This window comes from Pieris napi, chromosome 7 (assembly GCF_905475465.1).
Source record: "Pieris napi chromosome 7, ilPieNapi1.2, whole genome shotgun sequence".
Classification (NCBI taxonomy): Eukaryota; Metazoa; Arthropoda; class Insecta; order Lepidoptera; family Pieridae; genus Pieris; species Pieris napi.
The window spans coordinates 5,172,262-5,182,660 of record NC_062240.1 but is presented as its reverse complement, the minus strand read 5'-3'; the positions used below and the strand labels follow the sequence as shown (position 1 = coordinate 5,182,660).

At 33.4% G+C, this 10,399-nt stretch overlaps 1 long non-coding RNA gene across 1 annotated transcript; it reads left to right on the top strand.

Annotated features, from left to right (window-relative positions):
- The first annotated feature begins 9,226 nt into the window (after nucleotides 1–9,226).
- LOC125051338 lies at nucleotides 9,227–10,222 on the top strand. The gene is made up of 2 exons (XR_007117266.1): nucleotides 9,227–9,330; nucleotides 9,627–10,222. It is a non-coding gene; the product is annotated as an uncharacterized LOC125051338 (long non-coding RNA).
- The last annotated feature ends 177 nt before the right edge of the window (nucleotides 10,223–10,399 follow it).

Sequence of the window (10,399 nt, the reverse complement as noted above, 5' to 3'; positions counted from 1 at the left end):
CCTTTATCGAACAAACTTTGGCAATATAACTTTTTCCAACTGAATTTCTCGTAATATATGAATACTCTATATTCGCTAGTCCAATTTATTTTGTTTGAGTGTAATGTGTATGGCTCGAGGCAAATGGTTTAATTGTGCCTGTAACTGTGCATGCTGAAATATACAGTCATATTAAAATACATTATTCATAGTAGGCATATACAGTCAAACCTGGGTAAGTGAGAACTGGATAAGTGAGAAAACTCTATAAGTGAGAGTAATAGCCGGGACCCGTCATTTTAAGCTACCAATACCTCTATTAGCGAGAAACAGAAACCTCTGTAAGAGAGAGTCGTTTTTCCCTCATGCACCTCCGTAAGTGAGACTGCTACTTATCTTTACCTCTATAAGCGACAGTCAGTATATTATGTACTTTAAATGCGTTGGAGACGGTCCCCATCAGTACTTTGAAAACGCGGCGCGGCGGTTGTTGATCAAGCAATATTCGACAAAATTTATGAGTTAGAGATAAACATTCAAAATACAAAAACAGAAACCCAAACGAAATTGACGGTATTTTTAAGTGTAAATTAGTTCTAAATAAAATAAAATATATATGTAAATAATATGTTGTGCTCATTATGCACATAATTTTATCATTTTACATATTTACTACATTCGTACTTGCTCCTCCTTACCTCTATAAGAGAGAAACGCTACCCATGTACCTGTATTAGCGAGAAACTCGGGTTAGTGAGAAACCTCTATAAGCGAGAATGAGATTGTGGTCCCTTGAACTCTCGCTTATCCAGGTTTGACTGTATTACTCATATAAAACAGGTTGAGGCTGGTAGTATAAATCTTACAAAAACTTAGTCACCATTTTGCAGCACTAAAATAAAAGATATATACTCTATGCCCGAGTGACCAAAGTTATCACAATTAAAAATATATTTCCTTTTCTCATGAATAAATGAACATTTGTCTTTCAAGAACAAACTACAGAGTTAAGTGTAAAAATGTCTACTTAAAGCTGTAGATTTATGTTCGTTTAGATTTTTTGACTTTTATATATTTTATTAGCTAAATCGACGGAATTACACCCCCAGAATACCTTAATTCAATAATTGCCAATTGCAGGTACCCACTTAAGCGATTTAATTAGCATAACATTCGTTTGGCATTTAATTAGCAATTATTCTTTTGTGAGTGGTTAATATATTACAGTTATCAGTGTTATTATGATATTCTATAATATAGTGGCCAAGAACAAACGTATTTTTTTATTACTATATAATTAAGTATAGTATGTTTTATGAATTTATTAAGGTGGTATTAGACTGAGGTTAACCTATATACATATAGAATTATATATTGAAATAAATAACTAACCCTAACATCCCTGAAGTATTTTCGAACCAATTCGACTTAGGGTCCTTCAAGAAAAGAGCGTACAATTTCTTAAAAGGCCGGCAACGCACTCGCGAGCCCTCTGGCATTGAGAGTGTCATCAGGTGAGCCTCCTGTCCGTTTGCCCCCCGTTCTATTAAAAAAAAAAAAACATAAACTAAAATATATTATTAAAAGGAGTCCCTTCAGGCAAGGTTCCGAAGATACTGGCTCCCCCTTTGAATCGCTAGACTAATTCTTTGTCCGAGGTAGCTGCCAGATCTTCGGTCTCCTGTGATGTCAACTATATAATTGTTTAATGACTTATGTAACAATTAACTCCAAACGAAATCCGAACTGCTATATTCACAAGGCTTGTATGAATGTCCACTGTGAGCGTACTCAGCCAAATAACTCTGCGCACTTAGTATGTAATTTTGTTTATTTAATCTTTTATTTCTAACATTATGTGCGTGTTGTTTCTTTCTTTCATACGTGCCTAAGGAATTTGTTATCGATTTTAGAGTGTACTACAACTTAAACATCGAGCGACCCTATTTCGTATTTCCCGATAAAATGCTCCAATGAATATTCAAATTAAGCACTCAGTTTACGTGTACAGGTGAGTTGGAATCAATCCAAGAGCGATCACTGCATCGCGAACAATAAAACATCGTTCACACTATTATGCTCCATTTATCCGCATTCAGCGCTTAATAACGCCATTAGGAGTATTATGATGCAAGAGACTTAGTAACTAATCCCTTGTTCGTTATATGAAAATTGTCTTTGGCAATTTTATAAGTCACCAGTAGATGTTTGTAAGCATCATTAAGTCTTTGCTCTTACTAAAAGTAAAAGTGTACCGTAATGTTTTTTTGAAAACTTGACGAAACTGGGGGTCGGACTTATGTACCTAATTCAAGAGCCTATCCTAAGATGATTTATTGACCATAGGTACAGTGAGAAAGGGGCTGTCCATTAATCATATGAGGTTCGAAAGGGTCCCCCCCTTTCCTCCTTAATTTTCTAGAATAGGATTAGATTATACCTTATACCGGTACTTCAAAATAATATTATAAAATTTTTAAGATTCTTTGTAGGTACTAAAATATACACGTGATGTTTGGTGGGGGGGTAGTCTTAAACCTCACCACGTATCACCATGGGAGGGGTTAAAAAATGTTAACAAAACATCACGTGGTTAATGGACAGCCCCTAATATCAGGCACATGTTAAGCGTTTTTCGGCGAACTATTGCAACATTTAAACATTCTACACAAAACATGCAATACTTCATTATAACCAGCTTTAACAACCCTGAAAACTGTGCAAAATGGTTTGCTATTCATACGTAAATTTCAACAATACCGCTAAATACCAGTGAAAACAATTCAATAGGACCTCAAATTTGAAATCGCATGCGTAAAGGGAACCATCCAGTTTACAAAGAGCCCAGGTATTTAATTACGTTGTTATCTTTCAAATTAAAATAGGACTTTCAATGGCGTAGGGTTGCCGAATGTTCGTGTATAGTGTGTAGCTTTTTAAAATATATATCAGATAATTTTATAGAAATATTGAAAGAAATAGCTCCAGTTTCTTCCCAAAAGGTGAGTCCATATCTCTTTTACGTTCTAGTGTCGATTTCAGTTAATTGAATGAAATTTAATTGTCTGACGTAGTCTCTATACTTAAAATCGTGAGAAGTGAATTCTGGCTATTTGAAAACTGTTTTTTTTTTATGTAATGGGAGGCAAATGGGCAGGAGGCTGACCTTATGTTGAGTGATACCGCCTTCCATGGATCTCACATTGCCAGAAGGCTCGCTAATGCGTTGCCGGCCTTCTTTTCTTGGGCAGCTGGTTCCACATAGGAAACCTGACGTTGCGGTAAATAATAAAAAGTGGTCGAAGCAAGTATAACGAGCATGACCCTCTCTTGCCAAAGTCATCGCTTGAATTCTTCTGGGCATGCTTTCCACGATGTTTTTAATAACATTTTGAGGAGGTGGCACTGATCTTACTTGTTAGTAGAACATCCCAGACATGCTCAATTGGATTGAGGTCAGGACTTCGAGCTGGCCAAACTAAACGACTGATCCCATCAAATAACTAGTAAATACTTGGGACTATATAAGTTGAAAATAATTAAATTTAAATTTTATTTAAAAGTGTGAATTTCTCAGTGAGATATTGGGTAAATACATTTCTGCATCTGTTTTACCTATGCTTTAATTATATCTCTAGTGTTTTCCATTCATATTTCTTATTTCAGCAGCCAAACCCTTAAGGTCAATGCATGATAATAATATAGACTAGACAGAGTGAAAAACATGACCACTTTATGAAAAATACATATGAGGTCTTGTATAATCAGCCCTACAGGGAGAGGTCATAGTATACTGGATGGTAATTTAGGTATGTTGGTATTGCCTAATTCGAGCCATTAAAGCAGTATTATTTTTTCGTTTGGCGCACAAGCCAAACTGATCTTTCATATTTCAACTGCATTGGAATTTGTATGCTGCTTTCAATGGCTACCGATTTTGATTAATTTGTTCGTTAAACATTAACGTTATTGCTATTAATATGTAGTATTTCTACTAGAATTTTACCTTTTTAGCGTTTTGTTACAAAGAACTATTACACACAAGTTTATCGTAAAATTTACGGCAAAAACTATATACATTATTAGGAATGTTTCGACAGTATAGTCATGTTTTAGCCTTTTAGCCTTAAAACTAACAGATACGGTAGATTAGATTCTAGTCATAAAGGATTTTACGTTCAGAACCAATTTAAGTTCGTTCTCGCTTCTTTTCATGTAACTTTCTCCAATACTTTTGTCCAATAATGGTTATTTCGCAGATTATTCCTACATTATAAGTACATTTATTAGTTATCTATCAATTTAAATTGTGAGGACCAACCAATTAAAATTTAAAAAACTAAAAGTACCTAGTAAGTAGTAGTTGTGAACCAATTAAAAGGTAACTTTTGTTACTAATCTTAAATATTTTCTTCAATTATGGGTATTAACTAATTAAACTGAATACGTAGTTCAAATATAAGCTGCATACAACAAAGTAGTATGAATCGTCAATAACCAATCACTTTCCGTGCGGCTTGGACCTTTCACCTTTATTTGCCGACGTTACGGGATTAACGGTCTTTCTGCATCTTTTACCGTATTAACAGGAATTGTATGGTTTCATAGCTGTAGCTGCTCTTCACCATCGATCAGGAAGAATCGATCACCCTCGTTCCAGAACTAATCGATTTTTATGCCGCATTTAGTGAGCAGGGAAGTGAGCAGGGAAGTGGGCAGGACGAGTGTGTAAACGCGATATATGTATTAAAGTATCGCGTTTACACACTCGTCTTGGGATTCTGCATAAAACGTACCAATTCTTAAACAGCAGCTATGCACATGCGAGCCTTCTGGCTATGTTACGCTTTTGTAGTCATAAAAGCTTTCTTTATTTAAAAATAAATCTATCTCATATCTAAATGCAATTACGTAGGCAAAAACTAGCCTTTTTGCCTTTATCACTTAAACTGACTTTCAAAGCAATGTCTCTAACTTTGTTCGAAGTAAATCGGATACTATTATTAATTAAATATCGGATGCACACCGGTCGCATTGCGGAATAATAGCACAATGCAGTAACAGGCGGCTCGTACGGTACAAACAAATTCATAGGAATCTTATTACATATATGCCGGATAAAAATAACGAAAAGCGCAACAATATTAAAAATAAATTGTTATATTATAGAAAACTATGTAGGGATAGTTAAATAACATTAATTAATTAAAACGCCGGCTGTGCACTAATGGACTTTCTTTCTATGAGCGCATTTAACATTTGCTCGAACGGTGAAAGAAAACATCGTGAGGAAACCGACATGTCTTAGACCCAAAAAGTCGACAGCGTGTGTCAGGCACTGGAGGCTGATCACCTACATGCCTACTAGATTTAAAAAAATGATCATGAAACAGATTCAGAAATCTGAGGCCAAGACCCAAAGAGGTTGTAGTGCCACTGATTATTTTTTTAAACATTTCTGAAGTAGATCATAATGAATGCCATAATACCATAGTTTTTAGAGAATAAACGCATAAAAGATTGTTCGAGTTTTCAAAGAACAGCGCCTGTACTTGCTACGAATCTAATGGCCCGTGAATTCCTTTATGCGCGAATATTAAGAACAGGATGCAGTTTACAACTTTACATGCAGAGGAACTTTAAAGCGTATGTTACGTGTTAATAAAACTGTTTTTGATTTATGTATATTCACCTGAATCAATAAATATCATTATGTTTCAATAAACCCCATCTTTAGACAGCCATAATTGTGTTTATATTTTGTATTTTTAAAGTAATCTATTTTTAAATGTTTAATTTATGCAATAAATGTTCTTATATTGTGGTACCTTTTCATTTAAAACATGACTAGCTGAAATTGTATAACACAACAAACAATAAGACTAGAATAACGATTAATAACGGCAGCGAGCTAAAAATAGTTTTAATTTCTCATACTTTTAATCTAAGAAAGTAACTAAGAATATCTTATAATATTTTTCTCTTGTATTTCCATGAAACAATATAAACATTGTCGTTCGGCCTTGTAACACAATTGCTACAATAAAAATGTACTTCTAGGTCAATGGAACGTCGGAGAATTCGTAGATGTGAAAATAACAAAATACAAAACATTAATAGAAACCTGAGAGAGGTTCCATGAGAAACCAGAGGTTCACTCAATCAGTGCAGCAGGATGACCTCTAAACCTCTAATAGGCAACAATGGCGAAGCGTCGTCGTGAAGCGCATCACATCTGCCCCTTGTCTTACCACTACTACATAGTGATCACGACCGCTCTGTCAAGAGTATATCGGATAAGAAGAAGAATAGAAACCTAGGATTCAAACAATTTACTTAAGGCTTACCAATTACCTCGGAATTGACGACCTATGTAACCTTATTTAACTTGAGCGACTATAGCAGTGGTGGTGTATTTAAAATCAATAGTAGTTTTAAAGATTTTTCTTCTATGGAAGCTTGGGGCTAAGAATTTATTTGCTTGGTCTTTTAGGACAATAGGACTCTTTAGGGATAATAATAAACCAGTAAATGTTATTTATTTAAAATAATAAACCACTTTAGGTATTTTTATTGAATTAGGACCACAAGCCCATGAACAAAAAATACCTGTGAAATGACCCAACCTGAATTACGCTTAGAAGGCTGTTACTATATCTGAAAATAGCTCTGAGCACTATGCCGTCATTTCTGGGCGGTACATGTGAGTACGTGAGTGAATGGACTTTCTCAGGTACAATGGGGGAATTTCGACTAATTATTAATGTACGGCTTTGTTATAAGTGTATAGATGATTAAAAATAAATGTCGAAAAACCTAGTGCCGTACAAAAGTGATGGTGCCGGAAGTCGGTGCAAATTTTTAAATCGACGACAGTTGCAGAAGCAATATAGGTCATTTATTACTGTACGGCATTTGTGTGATTCCTTTTGGACACATATACAGATACTTTACCCGTAAACGCCGTACATATTTCCAGCGGAGCGGTCGAAAGCCAAGGGTCGGAACCCTACCCCTACACCCATATACCCTAAGGTCATTGTAAAATGTACGGCAACATGTTCAAAATATTATTTAACACGGACAATAATGTTTTATAATTATGCCGTCCAAATATTATATTTAATATTTGTGTAATTAAATATTTATCGAAATTTCAGGATTTACCAAGTTCTTACTGCTGTAAGATCAGAGAATAATGTACGGCAACTTGTTTTTTTACATAATGTTACTAAATATTACCGTTGTATTATGTTATCTATTTGTGAAGTACTCTCAAGATCATTTAATTTTATGTTGTTTCATATCATCATCACCTATATGCTAATCAGACATATGTTGCGACCCTTGGCTTTCGACCGCTCCGCTGGAAATATGTACGGCGTTTACGGGTAAAGTATCTGTATATGTGTCCAAAAGGAATCACACAAATGCCGTACAGTAATAAATGACCTATATTGCTTCTGCAACTGTCGTCGAATTAAAAATTTGCACCGACTTCCGGCACCATCACTTTTGTACGGCACTAGGTTTTTCGACATTTATTTTTAATCATCTATACACTTATAACAAAGCCGTACATTAATAATTAGTCGAAATTCCCCCATTGTACCTGAGAAAGTCCATTCACTCACGTACTCACATGTACCGCTCAGAAATGACGGCATAGTGCTCAGAGCTATTTTCAGATATAGTAACAGCCTTCTAAGCGTAATTCAGGTTGGGTCATTTCACAGGTATTTTTTGTTCATGGGCTTGTGGTCTATATGTTTATATTGTATAAGAATTCTTTCTTTTTATTGTTGTGCAATAAAAACACTTCGATTAACGTTTAAACCCGTTGTATATAATAAAGTTCATTTTGTGTCATGTTAAATAAGGCGACATTATTTAAGGTTAAATGATCATTTATTCTTAATATTATCTCGAACTTGAGTAATGCAGCCTATAAAGCAGATAGCGTTCAGTTTTATTGGATGCATTTTAACTTTATATGGCCTAGTTAACATTAAACTTTTAATGTCATAATAAAGTAGGTCATAAACTAGCTAGGATATTCCATTATAAGCCATGGTTTAGTTAGCATTACTAGCAAACTTCTATATATTTAAAATGTACATAATATAATTAGTTCATTTAATTTTTGTAAAATATTCAATATCCTTTATCCTGACTTTTACTCAAGAGCTGTGCTGGATTTACATCTGTAACCTGTCTCTACATCTATCCGTCTTATGACTAGAACCTAAATCTATACTCTACATTTGAACTTATATAAGGCTTTAGCTTCACAAACTACGTCGTCGGCCACACACTACACAGTGGCAACATTTGTAGATGGCTCCGATATTATACTATCTACGCGTCATCTATCGATAAATTATATTTTGAATAAGTGCCACAAATGGCAAAGAAACTCTTAGGGAAAAACACATCAATATTTGCTAAAATAATGTTTTAATTGTAAATACAAATTATACGTATGTAGCATAATTAAATGATTTATATACTAGGGGGTCTAGCCAAGATGGCTTAACAGTAGTGTATGTAGAAAGTCGAAAACTAAATTTGTATGAAAATGACAGCTCGTGTCGACAGTCGGTAGCCTAGGCCCTAAAGGCGTGAGTCGGGATACAATAAGCGACGCCATGACAGTGCTACGAAAAGACACACATTAACGCTTACGCTATTCGGTAGCCAACGGCCAATTAATGTTTCGGCAGTGTAGAAAAAACGGCGTTTCTCCGCCATGTTTTAGCGTGATCTCAAAAGCTGCTGTTTGCAATAATTAAGTACAACTATTGCCATCTTTAATGGCTACCGTTTTAAAAACATGTCATATTTTGGACGTTTTAACGAAATGGTTTTAATTTGTTATCTGTATTTTTTTAACGTTCTCGTGTAATTATAATAATTTAAACTAGAGTTAATATTTTTAAGTTAAGAGTTTTAGTTTTTCTATGAATAACGAGGATAACATAATAGACACAGATAAATATGAAAATATCAAGAAAATCAGCAAATTAGTAGAGGTAAATCCTAGTTATATTGGATATCTCTTATTGATATTGCATGTAAGTTCATGAAGTTGTTCTTTAATTTAAAAAATACATATACCATTTAATATTGCATATATTATGCAATCACAAAGTAAAATTATTGTACATTGTATTTGTATATTTCAGATGATAAAGCAGTCACTAATGAACATAATATAGAAGTTCTAAATATATTTTATTGTAATTATAATAGAAGCTAATGATATAATATTGATTATATTAATCAAATAAAGTGGATTTATACTTCATAAACTTTGGAAATATAAAATCTAGTGAGCAATACTAAGGAATGGTAAGCAGATATTTTCTTTAATTATTTACTAAGTTAATATACTAGAGAAGTTATTATAATATTGTTAATGAATGAGAAGTTTGAATTCAAGCCCTTTGGGAGTTACTGACATTGTTTGGTTATTAAGAACTTTAATTGACAATAAGCAGCAGTGACAAATTAAGTATATTTTTAAGAATTAAGTAAAGAGTTTTAATACTAAAGTTACCTATTGAACAAACCTTGGACCGATCTTACAGTTTAGTTTGTCAGTTTTCTATTTGATCAAAGTACTAACTAAATTATTTTCTTTTCAGAAAAAGAGAAGCTATGGAGTATGAAATAATGGTTGGTTAAGTAACATTACCTCAAGAACAGGAAACAGTAACTGAAACTATGTTCTTCTACATTTAATCTTAATAAGTTCAGCAGTTTGAATGTTAATGAGACATTATTATAAACAAACTGCATTTGTAGATTTTGGGAAGAATTATATCTTTACAATAACTATTATTATTTACAATTGTTGTGTTAAGGAAACAATCACTATTTTTTTAATCGCCCAGGATGTATTCATAGTAACTGTAGGTATCATAGTAATTTTATGAAATCATCACATCAACATCTAACGTTAGGTTTTATGAATTGAACAATTTTTTGTATATAACAGCACACAAACAAGATATTGACATTGCTGCAAACTAACACTTACATTTATTAGTTAATTATCTACATATATAAATATGAATACATCTACATTAGGTAGAAATGCATTTAATTTGATGCACCTGTGTGTGTTCAGTAGTAATGTCTGTATTGTTTAATAAGTTGTTACATATGCTTATTTTTCTATGTAGACTGCATTATGTTAAGGAAGATATTTGTGCCTTATTTTAATAAAAAATAACCATAACTGAAACATTTTTATTTTGCTACCTGTTTGTTTAATATTCCTAACAATAAGTAGGTACGGGTCATTCATATATGCATTATCTGTCTATTCTTGTAAAATAAACTAATATTGTGAACCACTTTCATGGCTTTTCCTACTAAAGAAGACAGGTAAATTACCAAAAATAAAACTGACAAA